We start from the raw sequence: 24,414 nt of genomic DNA on the forward strand, positions 1-24,414 counted from the left end.
TGTACCTCAAACACCTGGGGTGTTTTCCCTCTCCTCAGTCTTTCCTTCCTCTACAATCTTTAGGCATTTAACATTCTAGCTTAGCCTTGCCAACCACAGATTTATTTCATCTTATTTTCTCTTTTGAAAAAAGTAGACATCATGCTGGTGAAAAATGCAAAAGAAAAAGTGCAAAATCCAACTGAGAAATGTTCATACAAATACTCGGTTCCAACAAGTTAATTTTTGTCTTAATCAACATTCAGGCCATTTAGGAATGAAATTAGAAATGCCTTTTCACACAAAAAATAGCTGGAACTGGATTTTGATCGATTTTTGTTAAGGAAAAGGTATCAAGGGATGAAGATGAAAAGCGTGTAAATAGAACTGAGGTACTGATCAGCTATGACATAACTGAATAGTGGAACAGACTTGAGGGGCTGAATGGCCTCCTCCTGTTCCTGTATTGGGCTCCTCTAGCCACAGGAGTGCAAGTCCCTGTAGTATAAAGGGTTAATGACCCTTGTGTTAACAGCAGTATACATTATCGGTGATGTCAGATCACATGTCATTGGGAACTGAGACAGAGATGATTCTGGAAGGAGCCTCATGTTTATCTGTCCCTGTACATAGTTATATATAGTTAATAAATGTTTGAAAGTTCCTAGAGGCCATGTTTCCAGTAGTCAATGTTAAACACACTTTGGAACCATTTATGATGATACCTCAGTCCTTAGTGCTTATCCTGCTTGTAATAGTGCAGAACACTGATTGATTTTTACTCAGCTGTCTGAGTCAAAGGTGCTTAAGCGCCTTCTCCGGGCCTGCCAGTTAAAATGAAATAGTTTACTGTGTTTAGAAAGTCTAAAAGCAGTTGACAATAGCATTAATTTTATTAGGTATGTTTAAATGAAATACTGTAATTTCTTTTACAGAGCAAGTCTGCTGAGATCCCTTCACTGCATTTAAACAAAATCCACTCAAGTTGTCATCCTCATTGAAATTTGATGTCCAATTAATATACAGAATGTCCTCCTTTATTCATTGTACCACAACCAAATTCAACAATAGCCACATCAGCGTATTTGTTACATTTCCACATCATCATGGCAACATGGTCTAGGATGTTCATGGAGCAAGAAGTTGTAATTAAAGTCAAGTCTTTCCCTTCATACTTCTTCAGAGCTGCAATTGCATTCAAATATCTATTAATTCACAGGCAAGAGCTTATAAAATTTCTCCTTTTTGCCATGACCAAATTTCCGGCAATATTTAAAATTATTTTCTTAAACTTGTTTCTCTTACGACAAACTTTGTGGCCTTTAAGTTTTACAGAGAATTCCAGATGTCACAATGTTTTCTCCTGATCTTAAATTACAGAACTTATTCAGTTTTGTGAAAGTTGAGGTGGATTAGAAGTTCCAGTGTTTCTAATGTTAATTGAATTATACAGAATTTCTTCTGAACGGTCTGCACATCATTACCTCTGCATAGGATATACATCCTAGATATATTTATAGCAGTGGATCAATTAATGCAACTGCCTTTGGATTTACAATGGCATAACAAGCAATTTATAGAAAATATAGTGTATATTCTAAAAAGCTGGGCTTTGGCATTAACAAGGGTTCTCTATTAGACTCAACCTCACTCTATCATTACTATCAAGCCAGGGGACTAACTCTGGTTCAATGAGGAGTGTCAAAGAGCATGCCAGGAGCAGCACTGGGTGTACCTAAAACTGAGATGCCAAGCTGATGAAGCTAGAACACAGAAATGCATGCATACTAAACAGCAGAAGCAGCATACTGTAGACAGAGCTAAGCGATCCTACAGCCACTGAGTGAGGTCAAAGCTCTGTGTTCCTGCCATATCCAGTCATGAATGGCGGTGGTGTATATTCTAAAAAGCTGGGCTTTGGCATTAACAAGGGTTCTCTATTAGACTCCTAAGTGGCACTGTATTTATGTCAATATTGCACAAGCAAGGCACACCCCAGTTTATAAAGGACATAAAGACTGCTTATGATACTGATGATGGATAAATACCTTTGAGTCCATGGCTTATAAAATCTGTCAAGGTATTACTGAATTTAACATAAAGCAACTGAAATGTAATTTGCTGTGTTACTGTGTTGCTCTTTTATTTATTTTAAATGGATGAGCACCAGAGGGTTAAATGTAACATACATTACAGAGTTTTACCTCAAATACTTGTCAAGTACCATACTTAATATTGAATTCAGATAGCACCAATTATGATTCAATGTTTCGTGTACAAACAAAGATTATTAGGGGTAAACTGTCTAATAGGTATTCACGTTGGACAAATTCAGCCAGGAAGGGGGTTACCTTAACATAGCAGGATTGCAGTTTTATAGAAACAAAGGAGAGTTTGCACATCATTTGAATAGATAGAGATGGGAATTACAATACCCTGGTGTTACCCAACTTTTCTAAATCTGTAATTGGTAGTAATATTATAAGCAGAGTTACAATATTGAAATTACTCTAAGCCTGGTTGATTAAGGCATTAAACACTGTTCGTTGGGTAAGGAAGCAGCACTTAGGGAATTTAATATGGAAATTAGTGAGTTATCAACCTGCATGACAACGCAACATTTTTTTTTTATCTTCATGCTTGATGTATTATTGAAGCTAAATGTGTCCTTTCCTGGTCTGTTTATTATTTGTGTTGACGTAATTATGGATCTGAAAAATAGAAGAAATTTAATTAATGGTTGCCGTAGTGACAAAGCTGATGATCTCATGATAGCGAGAAATTGCAACATTTTAACAGCATGAAAAGCACATCTTTTTCTCCTTCACTTATGAATCTTTTTCATGTGTTTTGACATGCGGTACGTAGTACACCTGGTTATTCTGCGTTGCACTAGTAGGAAAAGGTTGAACTGCCAAGTTAGAGTTGGTCACTAAAAAACAAAGTCAGAATCCAAAGTGGTTCAAGCAGGTGCTTCAGAAGAATTTGGAAAAATCCAATGTTTGGCTGAATCTAGAGCTAACAAATTACTGATTGAAATCCTTTTGCTTTGGATAAAAACATTAATCTTTAGTGAACTCTCTTGTACATCATCAGTACCAGTTCTGTATAGGCTACTCAGACATTAACAAATTACATCGTATAAACTGTGCTCATGAACACCAGTAAAGATTTAGGCCTCAATTTCTGTGAGGTCTGCGGTGTATTCCAAGGATAAAATGAACAATAAAGCAGCGGAAGGCTTGGTTTTATGTCTGAATCCTAATATTCGGACCTAACCTAAGAACATAAGAAATAAGCTTGAGCTTGCTCTGCCATTCAAAAAGGTCATGGCTGACCTTTGACCTCAACTTCACTTTCCTGCCCAATCCTCATACCAATTGATTTGGTAAGCGTTCAAAAATCTACCAGTCTCAGTACCCTTGAATATAGTCAATGATTGAGCATCCTCAGCTCTCTGGGGTAGAGAGTTGTAAAGATTCACAAACCCTCGGGTGAAGAAATTATCTCAATCTTAAATGGCCGACCCCTTTTTCTAAGATTGTGCCCCGAAGTTGTAGACTTTCCAGCCAGCGGAAAATTTATCAATAAGATTTGATCAAACACAAGAACATGGTCAATAAAATCTCCCTCCTTACTGGTTTTATTCTGACTATCTTCAAAGGATGGAAAGTTGAGTAGAACCTTCCAACAGAAAAGCTTTGACCTTGCAAATTCACCACTCTACCAATCCATCAATCTCACCAGCCAAATGAAGATCTTCACTAAAGTGGCATAACTGAAGAACTTACGACAGATGGGGTCCAATGTCTTGTTGGGTGATGCTGAATAATCCCTGAGGCTGTAGGCTGAGATATTTATCGAGCAACAGGGGACATTTTCTGTTAAGGATTTAATGATATTGTGAAAATTGAAAAGAAGAACCACTTTACCCAATGATTGGTGGCATGAAATATGTTCCTTTACTTCAGTCAAAGAGCGCATGAGTATTAGTAATAGGGCTCTGCCAAAATAAATGCAACTCCTCCAGAACCATATGGGAAAGACACACAGTTTGAAAACTACCTAAAAACAAAAGACACTTATCAATAGGCAAAGCATATGGCAGTGCAGAATCCTGTAGCAAGCAGTCGCAATCTACTAACCATGCTGTTAGTAGTATTACAGGTCAGGAATCACTCCAATAACATTTAAATAACAAAACCCAAATTTGCATACATCTTGAGGGGAAAAATGTTTTAATTTATCACTATAAAGTACAAATGAGTTAATAGGCAATGAGATAATGTGGTTAAAGGGAAGTTAGTCATGCCCTGTTTAATCCCCATGTACCTTCTCGTATGGGATCTGCTTTTTTTTAATGAATGTTGTACTATTAGAAGTTGTACTATTAGTATTAGAGAATAGAACGCTTTTCATTTTGGACACCCAGTATTAATGTCAAACACCACCAGATCAGCCTTGAGGTCTTTTTGTCCAGCAATGTGAATTGGTTTCTATGTTAGAAGAGCATGTCTAATAGATGAGTTTGGCAAATTTCCATTTCCCACACTAGGCACCCTCTAGCTCACTGTGTGACTGTGCTAATTTGGGGCATCTTTATGCTTTAATGGAACTGGATTAGGAATACCAAATGCCAGTCAGTCTGTGTGTGTAAAATTTAATCCAACAACTTCAAGTTATATTTGAATGTACCGTCCCAAAGGTAAAAATATAGTATCAAACCAACTGCATCACCCCATTACCTGAAGAATTGTGCCTGGCAAGATTAGTTTAGACTGTGGTTTCTGATTATTAATAAGTATGACTTTTGCCAGTCTTGCAAATAATTTTCTCTGGGTTCACAGATGAAATCACTTTAATACAAAAACAACTTTCTGGATCTTATTTACAAGTAGTTAACCATTGTAATAAGTGCCAATTAAATGAGGATGAAGTATAGACAACATGGTCATTTGGGTATTTTTTTAGAACCTGCTGCTATTCCCTAGAAACCCGACAAGACAATATTGCTTTTTATCATTTAATACCCGACTGTTGTTATTGAGAGTTAATGAGCTCATTCTTGGGCCCGATGAGAAACGGTAAATGATTTTTAATGCTGCTTTCTTAATAGGAGAAGCTAATTAACACAAATGTGAGTGCAGCACAATTATTACTTGTTTTTTTTTAACCAATGTGTACCAGCTCACATTCACTGACATTGAATACCACCTGATACATTTTATTCCCCATTTCACCATGTTAGCAACAATCATTTGAAACTTTCTGTCCTTTTTAGAATTATTGAAAAAGAAAGACTTCCGTTTCTATAGTGCTTTTCACAACCACCAGACATCGCAAAACACTTTATAGACAAAGGAGTACTTTTTGAAGTGTAGTAACTGTTGTGATGTAGGAGACATGGCAGTCAGTTTGCACACTGCAGGCTCCCACAAACAGCAATATGATAATGACCCAAATCTACTTTCGTGATATTGATTGATGGATTTTTTTTTCTGGCCAGGACACTAGCCCCTTCCAATATTGTCATGGGATCTTTAATGTCTAACCTTAGCAGGCAGGGCTTTGGTTTAACGTCTCATCCAAAAGCTGGCACCTCCAAACGTGCAGCACTCCCTCAATACTGCACATTTACTGACACCTATTTTAGTTCCTTCTGTGAGTTTGGACAGCACTCCCTCTAGCTCCAAGTCCAGATCATTGATGCATACAGTGAACAACAACAGCTTATAGTCACACAGCACATTTAACATAATAAAATGCCTCAAGGCGCTTCACAGAGGCATTATAAAACAACGCATGACACTGAGCCACATAAGGAGATATCAGGGCAGGCGTCCAAAAGCTTGGTCAAAGAGGTAGGGACAGAATCTGTCTCAGAACATAACAGTGAATGGTTAAACTGAAACGCTCCAGTCAAGTTTGAGGGCCCTAGCCCAAAAATTAATAAAAAGGGTTTTTGTCTCTGATAAGCTTTGTTTTATGAATTAAGTTTCTTATTTGTGCTGCCTAAACATAACCCAAACACAGGGGGGCACTGTATAATTGTAAACCAGACTGAAACCGAGTAAAAAATGAGTGAAATTGTAATGGACTGTACACCCATATAACCACTTGGTGTGAGTAATTTGGACATTTGTTTTATTTTTAAAACAGTCTAACCACTATGATGTCTCAGCTTCTTGTCGCCTTGCCATCATTCCCCACCCTGAGCCATCCCAGGCTCCCCACATCCGTAGCTATTATCCCAAAATAATTTCCAGTTCCTTCCCTATTCCCCAAACCCATCTCAGATTCAACTCCTCCATGAGATCCATTATCCTTCAACCCCAATTAGCACTCTACTACCTGTCAGGTACTTGTGGAGATTGTCAACTGCTCTTTACCCTTAAGTTTTTTTTCTATTGCATTCAAAACCACCGTTGTAAGCTTGATCTCTTGAAAAAAGTGAACTCTCGCTCCTTTTCTTTTCCCCTTTCTCTCTAAGGTCCTCAAATGCGTCATCACCATCCAATTACTCATCCAGGTTTACTTACTGCACAAAATCTTCTACTGCAATTTTCATCTCATCTACAGTACCATGGTGTCCCTGATTGAAATGACAAACAATATCTTATGTGGCTCAAAAACAAAAAGTGCTGGAAAAACTCAGTAGGTCTGACAGCATCTGTGGAGAGGAAGGCAGAGTTAATATCTCTGACCTCTCTGTCTCAATTTCTGGTGATAAACTACCCACCAATATTCATTACAAGCCCACTGACTCCCACAGCTACCGCGACTACAGCTCCTCACATCCCGCTTCCTGTACGGACTCCATCCCATTCTCTCAGTTCCTTCACCTCCGTCACATCTGTTCCGATGATGCCACTTTGCAAAACAGTTCCTCTGACATGTCTTCCTTCTTCCTTAACCGAGGTTTTCCAACCACGGTGGTTGACAGGGCCCTCAACTGTGTCCGGCCCATCTCCTGCGCATCCGCCCTCACACCTTCCTCTACCTCCCAGAATCATGATAGGGTCCCCCTTGTCCTCACTTATCACCCCACCAGCCTCCGCATTCAAAGGATCATCCTCCACCATTTCCGCCAACTCCAGCATGATGCTACCATCAAACACATCTTCCCTTCAACCCTCCCTGTCGCCATTCCGTAGGGACCATTCCCTCCGGCACACCCTGGTCCACTCCTCCATCACCCCCTACACCTCAACCCCCTCCCACGGCACCTTCCCATGCAACCGCAGAAGGTGCAACACCTGCCCCTTTACTTCCCCCCTCCTCACCGTCCAAGGGCCCAAACACTCCTTTCAAGTAAAGCAGCACTTCACTTGCACTTCCCTCAATTTAATCTACTGCATTCGCTGCTCCCAATGCGGTTTCCTCTACATTGGAGAGACCAAACGCAGACTGAGTGACCGCTTTGCGAAACACCTTCGGTCTGTCCGCAAGCATGACCCAGACCTTCCTGTCGCTTGCCATTTCAACACACCACCCTGCTCTCATGCCCACATGTCCGTCCTTGGCTTGCTGCAATGTTCCAGTGAAGCTCAACGCAAACTGGAGGAACAGCACCTCATCTTCCGACTAGGCACTTTACAGCCTTCCGGACTTAACATTGAGTTCAACAACTTCAGATCATGAACTCTCTTCTCTATCTTCACCCTCTTTTTGATCCTCTTTTTTCTAATAATTATTATTATTTTTTAATGTAAATTTTTCTTTTCCCACCTATTTCTATTATTATTTTTAAAATTTATTTCCATCCATTGTTTTATCTCCACCTTTTAGCCTATTTCGATCCCTTCCCCCCACCCCACCCCCACTAGGGCCATCTGCTACTTGCTCATCCTGCTTTCTACCCTTAATGTCACCATTAGCACATTCCCTTAGCTAATATCACCACTGTCAACACCCCTTTGAACTTTTGTTTATGACATCTTTGGCAATCTCTCCTTTGCCTCCACCTATCACTGGCCCTCTATCCAGCTCTACCTGTCCCACCCCCCTTAAACAGCTTATATTTCACCACATCTCTTTAGTTCTGATGAAGAGTCATATGGACTCAAAATGTTAGCTTTGTCTTCCTCTCCACAGAGGCTGTCAGACCTGCTGAGATTTTCCAGCAGTTTTTGTTTTTGTTTCAGATTTCCAGCATCCACAGTATTTTGCTTTTATCTTATACGGCTCTTACCTCAGTAAGCACATGAGTACACTCTCATCTCTCTATGGTCTTCAACATGGTAAACCAATGCAATCCTCCTCCACCGCCCCTCCTCAGCGTTTTCTTCCATTCTTGCATCATTCCATTCCCACCTATCCTTTTGCAGTCACCGCTCCTTCAATGGTTTCTATTCCCATCCTCATTATCTCCAGTATGCTGCAAGGTTCCAAGTACAGCATCACTTCTTTTGCTCGTACCAGTGTTGCCTTCCCAAGCAAAATTTGTAAGCATTTTAGTGATTTATACACAGGGTCTCCTAAAAACCTTCATTCTTCCGCAGCCCTTAATCTCTCACCATTAAGAAAACATTTCAATTTGTCTTTCTCAGGTCCAAATTGGGTATTCTAACAATTCCCCACATTGAACTCCTTCTGCCACATTCTTGCCCACTTACTTAGTCTATCACTTTTTATTGTTAATTGTATATTGGGTAGGTGATTATAAGTGATGAGCATTAACTCGGGTCTCATGTCTGTGCTCATATGAGTTGGAGCAGGCTGAACGTGTGACTGTTGGTGGATAATATGTGATGTGTATCTCTGTAAATAAAAACTTTGTAAGTGTATAAAGCTCCAAATCTCGTCTTCACTGTCTGGCTGAGTTCTAACATTTATAGCTTACTGCTCCCACCTACATAATGTACCTAATCTCCCATTCCTCATCCAAGTCATTGATATATATGGTGAAAGGTTTAGATGCCTATACAGATTCCTAGGGAATACCATTGACCCGAAACTGAACTGGACTAGCCACATAAATACTGTGGCTACAAGAACAGGTCAGAGGCTAGGAACCCTGAGGCGAGTAACTCACCTCTGACTCCCCAAAGCCTGTCCACTATCTACAAGGCACAAGTCAGGAGTGTGATGGAATACTCCCCACTCTCCTGGATGAGTGCAGCTCCCACAACACTCAAGAAGCTGGACACCATCCAGGACAAAGCAGCCCTCTTGATTGGCACCCCATCCGCAAACATTCACTCTCTCCGCCACCGACGCACAGTGGCAGCAGTGTGTACCATCTACAAGATGCACTGCAGGAACTCACCAAGGCTCCTTAGACAGCACCTTCCAAACCCACGACCACTACCATCTAGAAGGACAAGGGCAGCAGATAGATGGGAACATCGCCACCTGGAAGTTCCCCTCCAAGTCACTCACCATCCTGACTTGGGAATATATCGCTGTTCCTTCACTGTCGCTGGGTCAAAATCCTGGAACTCCCCCCCTAACAGCACTGTGGATGTACCTACACCTCATGGACTGCAGCGGTTCAAGAAGACAGCTCACCACCACCTTCTCAAGGGCAATTAGGGTTGGGCATTAAATGCTGGCCCAGCCAGCGACGCCCACATCCTGTGAATGAATTTTAAAAAAAGCTTTCTTCCTACTCCGTCTTGTCCAGCCGCCAACCAATTACCAACTTGTGGTGCAATGTTCCCTCCACTTCCAATTGTTGTTAATCCTAATTTTATTTTATTTTCTTTAATGCCCTCCAAGCCATACAATTGTTCTTACATTTGGTAATTTTATTGGAAGAAATGCATATCATAAAGTTGTATTTCCCACTTTAAACTTGCTTTTATTTTTGTACTGTCAGCAAAAGACATTGAAAATATGGCACTTTCTGGAAAAGAGGGTAGACAGGTGGTTAATATACAGGCCTCCATCAGTGTTGTTCACAACTTGGCAGTAGGGGAGTGTGCAAATAGCATCACACAGTCACTCATCCTCTTGAGTTTCTAAGCTTCGCTGGGGGAGGGCGGAGTTTCTGGCCCCAGCTCAACATTTCCCCCAACAGTGCCATGAAGATTATGAACATGTCATGTGGAGAGCCCATAAGCATGAGGCTGCATCCTACCACCTGTTGCATAGATAACATGTTGAAGAGTTGCCAGCATTTTAATCCCTTCCATAGTACTGTAGCACAAAACATCTCCAGGATTCTTATTCTAAATACAAAAAGTGAAAACCTTTGACCCTTTTATTTAAATAACCATTATGACATCACTGAGTACTGGCAGAATAATACAAAAAAAAACCTGGGTTTAAGAGGTAATGAAAATAGACTTTGCGCAGCTGTAGAACACTGCCCTTTCAACGCTAGGACTTGGGCTCATATCCATCTCACACTGTGGGAAGGGAAGCTCTACATTCTGTTACCCTACCTGTGCGGGTTCCATGCAAAATATATTCGGCTATTCTCAGCCTAGCTGATGGTGTGAAATTGCCTGCAGCACCTCACTGACTCAGACCAGAATTGTCCGAGAAGCCAGAAGGGTTTTTTGGGAATCACAAATAAGGAAATTCACCAAGGTACAGAGAGGGGGCCGGGTTTGAAAGGGCATTGCTAGGGTGTAAGGTAGGGTAGATGGTTTCTGTTACAGCTGACTTAAGGACCTTCCAATTTTACATTTATGCAGAAAGTGTTCCATTCTTTGGAATTGACAATCCTTCACCTTCGCGAAAGGCAAAGTCACAAAGATAGAGAGATTTAACAAACCACATACATGATATAAACAATATCAGCAGGATAGAAATACATGATGAAGTATCTGATATGTTTTGGATTACACTCCTGGTAACATGATACATACGTGTTCTACTACTGTCAGTGCCTTCGATGTAATAAAAATCAAATCTAACTCCAGGTTTGCCGCTACAATGGCAAAATACCGAAGCTGCTGTAAATCTAAAATAAAAACAGAAAAGGCTGGAAATACTCAACAGGCCAAGTGATATCTGTGGACACAGATTCAGTGTTAATATTTCAGGATCATGACCTTTTCCTCAGAACTCTGACAATAAATGATGATTGGTATTCTATGAAAACCGTATTTGAGCTAATTGAATACAAGTTTGATTTATACGTGCTCATCTGCTGCCTTTAGCTTGATGGTTCTAATGCAGTACATGTGACCTTTGCTTTTTTTCAGGGCCATATACTTGTCAGCTCAACATGAGAATGATCAAATGAGTGTGTCCTATTCAGGTCAGTGAAGGAATGAAGTAGACTTTTGATTTAGACAAAAGGTTAACCTGTACTGTAGGAAAGGGCAGCAAAAAGGCCTTAAAGAACTGAACAGAGGAAAAACTTTATTGCAATAGAGAAAAGAGAAGACATAACCCAAGGGTGATATTTTCCCTCATTCATTAACTTTAGCAAAAATTTCGCTGTGTGTGCAATTGAGCTAACTTTATTGCACATAAAACTGAGGTGTTTCAGGCTGGGGGTCAAAGTAGGTCAGTGAGCACAGGAGTGATATGAAAGTGACTTGCTGGCATTTAGTACACGGGCAGAGTTTTGGATGACCTCAAGTTTATGGAGGGTAGAACACAGGAGGCCAGCTAGGTGCGCCTATGAGGACTTGTTCAGAATACAGAATTTGGAGAGGGCCTTGGAGAGGGCTGTACAATTGCTCTCAAGCCATAAGCCAGGCGCAGGGTATAGATGCTGCAGCATCAACAAAAATTATTTCATGTTTTCAGATACCATTTTTTTATTCATTCACAGGATGTGGGCTTCGCTGGCTGGGCTGGCATTTATTGCCCATCCCTAATTACCCTTGAGAAGGTGGTGGTGAGCTGCCTTCTTGAACTGCTGCAGTCCGTGTGGTGTAGGTACACCCACAGTGCTATTAGGGAGGGAGTTCTAGGATTTTGACCCAACGACAGTGAAGGAACAGCGATATATTTCCAAGTCAGGATGGTTAGTGGCTTGGAGTGGAACTTCCATGTGGCGGTGTTCCCATGCATCTTTTGCCCTTGTCCTTCTAGATTGTAGCAGTTGTGGATTTGGAAGGTGCTGCCGAAGGAATCTTGGTGAGTTGCTGCAGTGCATCTTGTAGCTGGTACTCACTGCTGCCACTGTGTGTCGGTGGTTGAGGGAGTGAATGTTTGTGGATGGGGGTGCCAATCTAGTGGGCTGCTTTGTGTTGAGCTTCTTGAGTGCTTTAGGGGCTTCATTCATTGAGGCAAGTGGAGAGTATTCCATCACACTCCTGACTTGTGCCTTGTAGGTGGTGGACAGGCTTTGGGGAGTCAGAAGGTGAGTTACTCACCGCAGGATTCCTAGCCTCTGACCTGCTCTTGTAGTCACAGTATTTGTGTGGCTAGTCTTGTAGCCACGGTATTTATTCTAATGTCCTTTAGGGAAGGAAATCTGCTGTCCTTACCTGGTCCGGCCTACATGTGACTCAAGGCCCACAGCAATGTGGTTGACTTTTAAATGCCCTCAGAACTGAACAATTAGGGATGGGCAATAAATGCTGGCACCCACATCTCATGAAAGAATAAAGATATGGCTAGTCCAGGTCAGTTTTTGGTCTATGGTATCCCCCAGGATGTTGATAGTGGGGGATTCAGCAATGGTAATGCCATTGAATGTCAAGGGGTGATGGTTAGATTCTCTCTTGTTGGAGATGGTCATTGACTGGCACTTGTATAACACAAATTTTACTTACCACTTGTCAGCCCAAGCCTAGATATTGTCTAGCTCTTGCTGCATTTGGACATGGACTGCTTCAGTATCTGAGGTGTCGCGAATGATGCTGAACATTGTGCAATCATCAGTGAACATCCCCATTTCTGACCTTATGATGGAAGGAAGGTCATCGATGAAGCAGCTGAAGATGGTTGGGCCTAGGGTACTACACTGAGGAACTCCTGCAGAGATGTCCTGCAGCTGTGATGACTGACCTCCAACAACCATCTTCCTTTGTGCTAGGTATGACACCAACCAGTGGAGAGTTTTCCCCCTGATTCCTATTGACTCCAGTTTTGCTAGGGCTCCTTGATGCCACACTAGGTCAAATGCTGCCTTGATGTCAAGGGCAGGCACTCTCACTTCATCTATGGAGTTCAGCTCTTTTGTCCATGTTTGAACCAAGTCTGTAATGAGGTCAGGAGCTGAGTGGCCCTGGCGGAACCCAAACTGAGCAGGTTATTGCTAAGCAAGTGCCGCTTGATAGCAATGTTGATGACCCCTTCCATCACTTTACTGATGATCAAGAGTAAACTGATTGGATGGTAATTGATTAGGTTGGATTTGTCCTGCTTTTTGTGTCCAGGACATGCCTGGGCAATTTTCCACATAGCCAGGTAGAAGCTAATGTTGTAGCTGTACTGGAACATCTTGGCTAGGGGTGTGGCAAGTTCTGGAGCACAAGTCTTCAGTACTGATGCCGGAATATTGTCAGGGCCCATAGCCTTTGCAGTATCCAGTGCCTTCAGCCATTTCTTGACATCACCTGGAGTGAATCAAATTGGCTGAAGTTGGGCATCTGTGGTGCTGGGGACCTCTGGGGGAGGCCTGTCCAGCTCTGACAGGCCCCAAGCTCCAGCGTCAGTTTCCAGCATGTACAGGACCCTGGAACTGAAAATCTCACCAGGGCATCTCCGCGGTGAGCCCCATCAGAGCTGCACCAAACATCTATTGGTCTCAGTTTTGAATATGCTAAATCAATGAGCATCAACAGCTTCCTGGGGTTGAGAATTCCAAAGACTCACGACATTCTTGATCCAAAATGGCTGCCCCTTTATTCTGAAACTATCTTGACAAGCATCAGCACATAATGAGAATGGAGATCAGTGCACATGCCTTTTGATGGTTCTGCAAACTCCAGACCCCTGGCAACTATTTTTGCATATTTGAAAGGATGGTTTGGAACACCTACTTTTTCTTAAAATTAACAACTAAATATACACAGTAGTTATTATATATTTTAGAAATTATCAGGTCCAATGATAAGAAAGACTTGCATTTATAAAGTGCCTTCCACAACCTCAGTGCAGTCAATTAAGTGCTTTGAAAGTGTCGTCACTATAGTAATGTCGAACCTGTTGATGGCCCCATCCATCAATTTGCTGATGATTGAGTGTAGACTGATGGAGAGGTAGTTGTCCAGGTTAGAGTTGTTCTGCTTTCTGTGGACAGGACATATCTGGGCAATTTTCCACATAGCAGATTAATGCCAGTGTTGTGGTTGCACTGGAGCAGATTGGTGAGCGGCATGGCAAGTTCTGGAGCACAAGTCTTCTGTACTATTGCCGGGTTATTGTCAGAGCCCATTGCCTTTGCAGTATCCAGCGCCTTCAGCCGTTTCTTGACATCACGTGGGGCAGAAATTTCCCCCTTTCGCGAGGGTTGTGCAGGGACGGGCGCGGACCCGATCAGCAACCCCGATCGGGGCCGTGCCGCCATTTTATGTGGGTGGGCCAATTAATGCGCTGAGCGCTCCACGCGGGGTGGTGGGAGGGTGTTCCCTGAGTCGGGGCCTGCACTCTTTCATGCGTGTGCGAAAGAGCACAGAGGTGCTTCAGGGAGATTAGTTTAAGGTTTAAAAATTTAAATGAAGAAAAGAAAATATTTTAAGACATGTCCCCTCGTGTGACAGTGTCACATGAGCTGGGACATGTTAATGAATTGTTTCAAAATTTTTTGATTTAATTAATAAACCCTTCATGAAACCTCATCCCGCCCATGGATGAGTTTCCATGAAAAATGTAAAGGCCGCCTGGGCTCTTCGCCTGCCCCCCAACCTTAAGGTTGGACGGGCAGCATTCTTAATAACGTTAATTACTTTCTTAATGGCCTGAATAGACCTTTGACAGTTCGGCGGGCACACAGTCAAACTGCCGAACTGACAATCTAAATGACGCGAGGTGATGTTGGGACGCACGCCCGATGTCACTGTGCATCATTTTATGCATTGGAGAGCAGGCCCCACTCACCGGCCAGAAAATTCTTCCCATGGAATAAATCAAGTTGGCTGAAGACTGGCATCTATGATGCTGGTGACTTCAGGAGGAAGCTAATGTGGATCAACCACTCGGCACTTCTGGCTGAAGGTGATTACAAATGCTTCAGCCTTGTCTTTCTGCACTGACATGTTGGGCTCCCCCATCATTGAGGATAGGGATGTTTGTGGAGCCTCCTCCGCTAGTTAGTTGTTTAATTGTCCACCACCATTCATGACTGGATGTGGGAAGACTGCAGAGCTTAGATCTGATCCATTGGTTTTGGGTTCACTTAGCTCCATTTAAAGAATGCTGCTTCTGCTGTTAAGCATGTATGTAGTCCTATGTTGTAGCTTCACCACGTAAGTTATTCTGAAGTCAGTTCATCACCATCAGTTTTGCGACTGACAATCAGAAGGCCAGGTGTTGACAATCTTGGGGCTGGGCATCTCAGTCACCCTATTGATGCCCGAGGCCTAGATGATGCCCAAATTCAAGCAGGTGTGACTAGGTGGGAAGATCGCCCATCTGAAACAGACACAAGTCTGCTTTACGGAGCATCTTGGGATCCTATGCCAGTTGTAGGACCCCAATACAAAAACGCAAGGCTGGGTTTTATGGTTTTCAGTGAGGTGACAGAGGTGGAACAGAAAGTGAGTGGTCCACTCGCTCTTGCCCCTGCCATCTGAGCATGGCGAATCAAGCGTTGTTCAGCCAATTACTGCCCGCCCATTGGGAAGGCAGTCACTTAGTGGTGTGAATGAGGGCTACAGGCCCAATCAGCTTCTAGGCCAGGCCATCATGCGGGAAAGGGGTTAAGCCACGAACAGCAAGTCAGGGAGAGCTATCAATGTAAAGGCCTCCTGCCCTCCCAATCGCTCCTCATTTCTTAAGGCAGGCTTGGAACTGTGAAAAAAAATGAAGTCAAAAAATATACAAACGCTCCACCAGCCGAATCTGCTGCTACATGTAACCCTGGACCCAGTGGCAAATCTTTTCCTCCACACTTGTGATGCCTCCTCATACTTGGCATAAAGCACTCCCAAACCTTTTCCCATCCAACGCCCGAAAATGGAGTGGACAACAAAAAATTCCGTGCAATTGGGTCGTTAACAAACTCAATAGCTTGTTAATTGGTTATTTCAAAATGGTGGGCGGGCTTCCGATTTCCACACTGTTCCATTGGCCTTCTATAATATTGGAGACTGGCGTGATGACGACACATTAACAACCCGACACCATCACACCACGGGCTGAATTTTGCGTTTGTTGGTCGGGCGGGCCTGACCGAATCGGCGGCGGGCGCGGAGCCGATCTCCACCGGGGAAACGGGCCGCGCCGCCATTTTGCGCGGGGGGTGCCAATTAAGGCCTGCCCAGTGCGTTTAGGACTCCCGTGTTCATCGGGAAAATTAAATCGGCGGCGGGCGTGTTCGGACCGCCGGTTCCAATGGGGAACCGACAGTCTGTAAAAAGAGCGGCCAGGCAGCCTCCTTTAGGCTGTTCACCATGGCCAGTCACCCGGCAACACAAGAGGTGAGGGCAGAGGAGGAGAGGGGCAGGCTGCAGGGTAGGCCAGCGGTGGGGCCACTGTGCCCCTCGGTTCTCCGATGCCTGCCTTGCTGCCCTCCTGGGAGAGGTGTCCAACCATCGGGAGGTCTTGTTTCTGGAGGATGGGAGGAGGAGGGCCCCCCACGTCACCAGGCAGGCGTGGCAGGAGGTGGCGGAGGCAGTAAGCTCCCATGACGATGTGCGGCCCACTGGCACCCAGTGCTGCAAGCGCTTCAATGATTTGTTGCGCTTTGGAAGGGTGAGGACCATGTCGGCCTTGGCTATTTTACCCAGCAGGTAGCCTTAGCCTTTGAGGCCCCCCCAACGTCTTATTGTCGTTACTGCATTGGGCATTTGGCGCATGCTGGGTGGGCAAACGGGTACTCACCATGCTTACATCAGCCTTAGTGGTTGAGGAGAAGATGGGTTCTCCCCGCAGCATATGTTGGTGTTTGTGGTATTTGAGTAGTCTGGGGACAACCTGCAGGGGAGGCAGCTAGACACATACTCAGAACTCCAACACATGTCTTATTGATGGTGATGAGATGGTGGAAGGGGAGCCTCACGATGTCGTAGCCAAGAGCCATCTGCTGGCCTCGGCGCCGCACCTAGTTGCGCCTCCTTGCCATGGGCGCTAAGACCCATGTGTTATTCAAAGTGATGGACGCCGAATGTGTCCAAGGTGGCTGTTGGGGGAGGGGGTTGGGACCAGCCGTACTATCTTCTGGGGACTGGTCACCAGTAGTGTGGACAGGAGCCGCTGGAGGCCTCAGATGGGCCACTGTGGTTGGGGTGCGGCGTGCGCGTGCAGAGTACATGAGCGATCAGCCCCAATAAATCCTCTTCTCTGTTCTGCAGGCAAAAACTGAGAGCACAATAGCCGGGAGCGTCTGTGGACTGGTGGTGGGCACACCGTGCTGCAGCACCTCACCACCGATGAGGAACAGGCCATGGAGCTGGGCAGGAGGCAGGCGGACAGGTCGGCAGGTGTCAGTGAGGCTGGGCTGCAGCGGCCAGGTATTTGAGGGCCACAGTCCCATCCACTCTGTCTCCCCACCATCCAAAGCACTGATGGTTGCTGCAATCGTTAATGCTGCAACACTGCTCATTCACAGACTGATACAGTCAGATGTGTGGGTCATACACAAAGGTCCCTTGGCCCCTTGAGGATGTGCGTCTCCACCACCTTCCAAAGTCACCTTATCCCATTTGTGACCACTATCCCCATGGCCTAACATGCCATGGCATCGCTGCTGCACAGCCAAAGACTTATTGCGTCTTAGGAGGGTTTGTACCTCCACCACCCTTTCAGCCACTGCGTCCCACATTACTCTGTTCAAAAGGTCCTCAGCACCTCACTTGTCAACCTCATAGCACTCAACTTAAATAAATGCCACCACATTAGTCATCCCTGCGCTGAGGGGACATGTTGCCTTCTGTCCACCTGGTCTATGCCCCTCATAACGGTATGAAGGTCAATAATGTGACCTGTCAATCTCCTGTGCTCCATGGCAAATGTTACAAGTGTTTGTAATCTTTCCTCATAACTCCAACTCTCCAGGCCAGCATGCATCTAGGTCAGGAACCTCTGCACTCTCTCCACTCCAATGCCATCCCTCCCATGAAGCGCGGGTCACAACTGAACACAGAAGTGTAGATGTGGCCTCGACAGCGTTTTCTGCACTTGCAACATGACCTCCCTTTTCCTACATTCTATTCCTCAGCTAATAAAGGCAAGCCTGGCTTTGACCTTGTTAAACGCCTTATGTACCTGTTCTGCTACCTTAACGGGTCTGCCCAACAAGGTCCCTGTAATCGTCGTGACTTCCCACGGTCCCACCATTACTCATGTATTCCTGAACCTTGCTTGTCTTGCCCAAGTGCTTAACCGAACACTTATCCACACAACATTCCATGTGGCAATCCTTAGGCCATCTGACCAGCCTGTCTGTATGCGCGGGTAATGTTTGGGCCTCCTCTTGACTATTTACCACCTCACCAATGTTCGTCTCCTTAGGTTCTTGAAGGGTGAGCGACATATGAGGCTGGGGGGAAAGGGATGAAAGGTGTTACTGACTGAACGCTAACTGATGCACTGTCCTTGTTGTTAATTTCAGCATCACCACTGCATGGCCGCCACCAACAAGTCCAGAGCCCCCCCTCCACACCTGAGGGCCAAGACTCGCAACTTGTGTCACACCATTTCAGCCAGCCAGGCACCAGGGCAGCGACTATCACATCGATGGGGATTATAACGTCAGCTAGTGTCCCGGGGCACAGTGGAGAGGGCACTTCACAATCGCTGGAGGAGATGGCACGGACAGAGAGTGACGATGGCGCCAGCAGCCAGAGGATTGAAGGGGACCAGGCACATGCTGAGTCGGGCAGTGATGATGTGACTCTGGAGATGTCAGCCATGCAGCAGCTGCAGGACAAGCGGCCAGGTGCGCGGGAGCATCTGACAGGGTTGCGTGAGGGTTCAGTTGGCCTCTGTGGTGGAGAGTGTCAGTGAAGGCATGAACCTCAGGACAGAGCTTCAGGCTTCCTCCATTGAGAGATTGGCGACTCTCATGGAGAAAGGCTTCCAACAGATTGAGAATCTTCTGATTGGGTTACGCTCTGACCTGCAAGCCCTCACAGCGCTAATGGCCACAGGTGGTCATTCCCAATGTGGGAGATGTTCTGGGCACCAAGTGTCGCCGCTCGGTGCCCATCCATCTGCGGTGAGCAAGGAGGTCAATTGTGACCTCACGTTGGCGCAACAGCTGCCTGTTGTCTCTGCGAGCTCCTCTCAGGGCGCTCCGGATGAGACCATAAGACCATAAGACATAGGAGCAGAAATTAGGCCAATCAGCCCATCAAGTCTGCTCCGCCATTCAATCATGGCTGATAAGTTTCTCAACCCCATTCTCCCGCCTTCTCCCTGTAACCTTTGATCCCCTTACCAATCAAGAACCTATCTATCTCGGTCTTAAATACACTCAATGACCTGGCCTCCACAGCCTTCTGTGGCAATGAATTCCATAGATTCAACACTCTCTGGCTAAAGAAGTTTCTCCTCATCTCTGTTCTAAAAGGTCTTCCCTTTACTCTGAGGCTGTGCCCTCGGGTCCTAGTCTCTCCTACTAATGGAAACATCTTCCCCACGTCCACTCTATCCAGGCCTTTCAGTATTCTGTAAGTTTCAATCAGATCCCCCCTCATCCTTCTAAACTCCATCGAGTATAGACCCAGAGTCCTCAAACGCTCCTCATATGTTAAGCCTTTCATTCCTGGGATCGTTCTTGTGAACCTCCTCTGGACCCTCTCCAGGGCCAGCACATCCTTCCTGAAATACGGGGCCCAAAATTGCTCACAATATTCTAAATGTGGTCTGACCAGAGCCTTATAAAGCCTCAGCAGCACATCCCTGCTTTTATATTCTAGTCCTCTCGAAATAAATGCCAACATTGCATTTGCCTTCCTAACTACCAACTCAACCTGCAAGTTAACCTTAAGAGAATCCTGGACTAGGACTCCGAAGTCCCTTTGCACTCCAGATTTCTGAATTCTCTCCCCATTTAGAAAATAGTCTATGCCTCTATTCTCCCTACCAAAGAGCATGACCTCACACTTCCCCACGTTGTATTCCATTCTGCCACTTCTTTGCCCATTCTCCTAACCTGTCCAAATCCTTCTGCAGCCTCCCTGCCTCCTCAATACTACCTGTACCTCCACCTATCTTTGTATCATCTGCAAACTTAGCCAGGATGCCCTCAGTTCCTTCATCTAGATCATTATGTATAAAGTGAAAAGTTGTGGTCCCAACACTGACCCCTGTGGAACTCCACTAGCCACCGGCCGCCATCCTGAGAAGGATCCCCTTATCCCCACTCTGTGCCTCCTACCAGATAGCCAATCTTCTATCCATGCTAGTACCTTGCCTCTAACACCATGGGCTCTTATCTTACTGAGCAGCCTCCTGTGCAGCACCTTGTCAAAGGCCTTCTGGAAGTCCAAGTAGATAACATCCATTAGCTCTCCTTTGTCTAACCTACTCGTTACCTCCTCAAAGAATTCTAACAGATTTGTCAGGCATGACCTCCCCTTGATGAAACCATGCTGATTTGCCCGATTTTATCATGCACTTCCAAGTATTCTGAAATCTCATCCTTAATAATGGGCTCTAAAATCTTACTAACGACCAAGGTCAGGCTAATCGGCCTGTAATTTCCCGTCTTTTGCCTCACTCCCTTCTTAACCAGGGGGGTTATATTGGCGATTTTCCAGTCCTCTGGGACCTTCCCTGACTCCAGTGATTCCTGAAAGATCACCACTCACGCCTCCAGTATCTCTTCAGCTATCTCCTTCAGAACTCTGGGGTGTAATCCATCTGGTGAGGGCAGCAGCTCCTCCACCCCTCTGCCAGTGACCGTTGCATCTGTTGAGGCAGCGACAATTGGGGAGGTGCCAGTTCTGGAACTGGCCACTCCCTCCCAGGCGGGGCCAGTGCAGGCTCCACGGGCCAGAGGACACCCGCCAAGGTCATCGAGGCCAACAGGACAGCAGAGTCAGCAGGCTGGCTCACAAGCCACTCCGAGTGATAGGGCGGCGCCTAGACGTAGCACCCGCAAACGAAAGCATAAGGCACGTTAGGCACACCACGTTTGTCACTGGTGATTTTGTGTTGGCCCTAGATTAGGGAATGTTTCATTATGTGCGTCAGAGCGACGTTTGTTGTTTATTCTGGACTGAATAAATCCACTTTTCTGACTATGGCTGAGGGTGTTTCCTTTGTGCTGCATTTGTATGTTTCACAGACATATCATGAGTGTTTGAGTGGACATTGATGTTTCTGTACTAAGCCCTTAGTTGCAGCTGATGAGGTGGAAGATGTGGCACCTAAGTGCCACGTGTGGAAGTGCCAGGCAATGCTGTTCCTGCTGATCCACGTGTGTGGAGCTAGCTGAAGGTTCATTGGATTAAATTATCCCGGGTGTCCCTGCCTCCTTGGTGTAGTGCCGGGTCAGCGTGCTGCCCCTCATCATTGCCCTGTGCTTCCTCATCCTCTGAGCCACTGCTGGATTCATCATGTGCAGCCTCATCCACTGCGTCAAGGTCTTCATCAACTGCATCCCCCCTTTCCAGCGCAAGATTATGCAGAGTGCAGCATACAACCACTATCACAGAGACGGGTTCTGGGGGGTACTGGAGTGCGCCCCCTGAGCGGTCCAGGCAACGGAAGCACATCTTGAGAAGACCAATGGCTCTCTCCACCACAGTCCTTGTGGTGCTGTGGCTCCTATTGTAGCGCTGCTCAGCTTCTGTTCTTGGATGGCGGAGAGGCATCATGAGCCACCTTCTGAGGGGATAGCCCTTGTCACCCAACAGCCATCCATCCAGCCGGGCTGGAGCACTGAAGAGCCCCGGCACCTGGGAGTGTCTGAGGATGTAGGCATCGTGGGAGCTGCCTGGGTACCTTGCACAGACTTGTAGAATCTGCATCCTGTGGTCACACACTATCTGCACGTTCATGGAGTGGAAGCCCTTCCTGTTGACGAAGGCACCGGGCTCACCTGCTGGAGCCTTGATGGCCACATGTGTACAGTCTATAGCACCCTGGACACGGGGGAAGCCAGCAATGGCCGCGAAGCCTCTGGCTCACTGTGTGTGACTTGCCTGGTCACAGCGGAAGTGGATGAAAGTCATTGCCCGTCTGAACAGAGCGTCTGTAACCTGCTTGACACGTGTGGACAGCTGATTGGGAGACACCGCAAAGATCACCCACCGAGCCCTGGAAGGAGCCAGAGGCATAGAAGTGGAGGGCAACTGTGAGCTTCAGAGTCGCTGGCAAGGGGTGTCCACCCACACAGTTAGGGGAGATCTCAGGGCCAATCATCTGACAGATATAGTTGACTGTCTCCCTTGAGAGATGGAGCCTCCTTCGGCTCTGCACCTCAGGTATATTGAGGTAGCTGCTTCGCCGCCTGTAAACCCTGGCAGCAGGATAGTGGTGTCTTCTGTGGCCCCTTCCGCCTTGGACAACCTCTTGGCCCTGCACCCCTTGTCCCTGCGCCTGACCTCCCAAAAGTGGCTCCCCTGGAGGCTGATTGTCCAATCCTGGCCTCCTCCTTATTCTATCCCTCCCTTCCTCCTCAGAGGAGTTGCCTCCAGTGGAGATGTCAGAACCCATACCCAGGCTGAATGGAGGCCTCTGGAAAGCTGCAGGCCCGATAAAGATTACTGTCTGCAGGCGGCTGAGCTGAAGCTTCAAAGTACAGAGAAAGCTGCTGGAAGTCGATCTGAACTGGTAACAATCACACAGGCAAGTTTAAAACACTTTCTGCAATAAATACTTCAGATAAAACATTAACAGCCCCTCTGAGCCCACATATCCTGCCCGTGGATGAGGTTTGTTAAAAAATCAGTTACCCGCCTGCCCGTTGGGCCCTTGCGCCAAGGCGAAGATCGCACGGGCTCCTCAAAATCGGCTTCAGTTGCAGAGTTAAGAGCCTTGAAAAGGCCGTTAATTAACGGCGGGCGCGCGTCGCACTTCATAGTGCGCCCCCCCAGCTAAATATCGCGATGCCGCGCGCTGATGTCGGGACGCTCGCCCGATGTCAGCGCGCGACATTTTAAGCGCTGATGTGCGGGCTGCGGGCTCCGCTACCCGCACGCCAGCCAGAAAATCCTGCCCCACAGTTTAGGTTCATGTTGGCGGGTGGGCCTTCTGCCCGATTTACGGCTGTAAAATCCATCACACAGGAACAAATGGACAGAACTCATTCTGCCCAAGCTCCCGCAATGGTACCAGGTCTTGAGCGGTCTCACCAGTGATCTTTAAACAGCCCACTTGGTGCCACTCGAAAAAAATCAGTCATAGAATCGCAGAATGTTTACACCACAGAAGGAAGCTATTCGGCCTATCAGCCGGTCCCAGTTCTCTGCGAGAGCAATTTAGCGAGTCCTGCTCCTCCCACCCTTTCCCCATAGCCCTGAAAATTTCTGCTCTTCAGTTGCTTATCAAATGTTTGAAAGCCACGATTGGATCTATCTCCACCACCCTCTCAGGCAGTGCATTCCAGATTGCAAACGCTCACTGTGTGAAAAGGTTTTTCCCTCATGTTGCCTTTGGCTCTTTTGCAAATCACCTTAGAAGGAGATAAACCTTTTTCCAAAGTTAGGTTTTTGGAAGGTTCTTGGCCAGGGCCTTCCCTTGGGCCCATCAAAATCCCCAGCGTTCATCAGACCTCGACCAGCGACCAGCATCAGAAGGCCTGTTTGGCAGCCACCAGCTCAGTGTTTCCATTCAAATGTTGCCTGATGTCCCAGGCCAGCACTGAGTGGTGCCATCGCTCTGCCGACTTGACCCTCATTTTGGAAGGGAAAGTTGAATTTCCGCTCCACTCTCCTTACGGGAAACTAACAACAACAAGCCACATGTCAACTCCTGAAAGATAGGAACATTGAAAGAAAACAAGTTGCTTCTCGGTCCAATGTCATGACAGTACGCACTGCCGACCTGCAGAGAAGGTTAGGAGGAGATTTGATAGAGGTGTTCAAAATCATCAACAGTTTGAATAATGAGAGAAAGTCTCCAGAAGGGTCAGTTAGCAGTGAACACAGATTTAAGGTGACAGGCAAAAGAACTGGAACTAGAGTGGGAAAAAAATTATTATGAAGCTATGAATTATTGTGATCTGGAATAGACTGCCTGAAGGGGTAATGGAAACAGATATGATAGTTACTTTCAAATGTGGTTAGATAAATATTTGCAGGGAGAGTACAAATTACAGGGCTGTGAAAGAGCTGTGTACTGAACCGATTTGATAGCTTTCAAAGAGCTGAACCAGGCATGTTGGGCTATATCATTCTGTGATTCTAAAATTTATTGTGCTTGATCTTACTCTTTTTCTACCCACTTATGTGCCTGTGTTTATTCCTGGTT

The 24,414-nt window shown here is 45.8% G+C and overlaps 1 long non-coding RNA gene across 1 annotated transcript in view; it reads right to left on the bottom strand.

Annotated features, from left to right (window-relative positions):
- Positions 1-1,000: 1,000 nt before the first annotated feature.
- The window catches only part of LOC144696123 (uncharacterized), a 56,451-nt gene continuing 33,037 nt past the window's right edge, over positions 1,001-24,414 (bottom strand). The window contains exons 2-3 of the long non-coding RNA XR_013580072.1: positions 2,582-2,690; positions 1,001-1,164 (exon numbers count right to left, since the gene is read on the bottom strand). This is a non-coding gene — a long non-coding RNA (uncharacterized LOC144696123). The remainder of the gene's footprint in view (positions 1,165-2,581; positions 2,691-24,414) is intronic.

Source organism: Cetorhinus maximus, chromosome 21 (genome assembly GCF_964194155.1).
Source record: "Cetorhinus maximus chromosome 21, sCetMax3.hap1.1, whole genome shotgun sequence".
Classification (NCBI taxonomy): domain Eukaryota; kingdom Metazoa; phylum Chordata; class Chondrichthyes; order Lamniformes; family Cetorhinidae; genus Cetorhinus; species Cetorhinus maximus.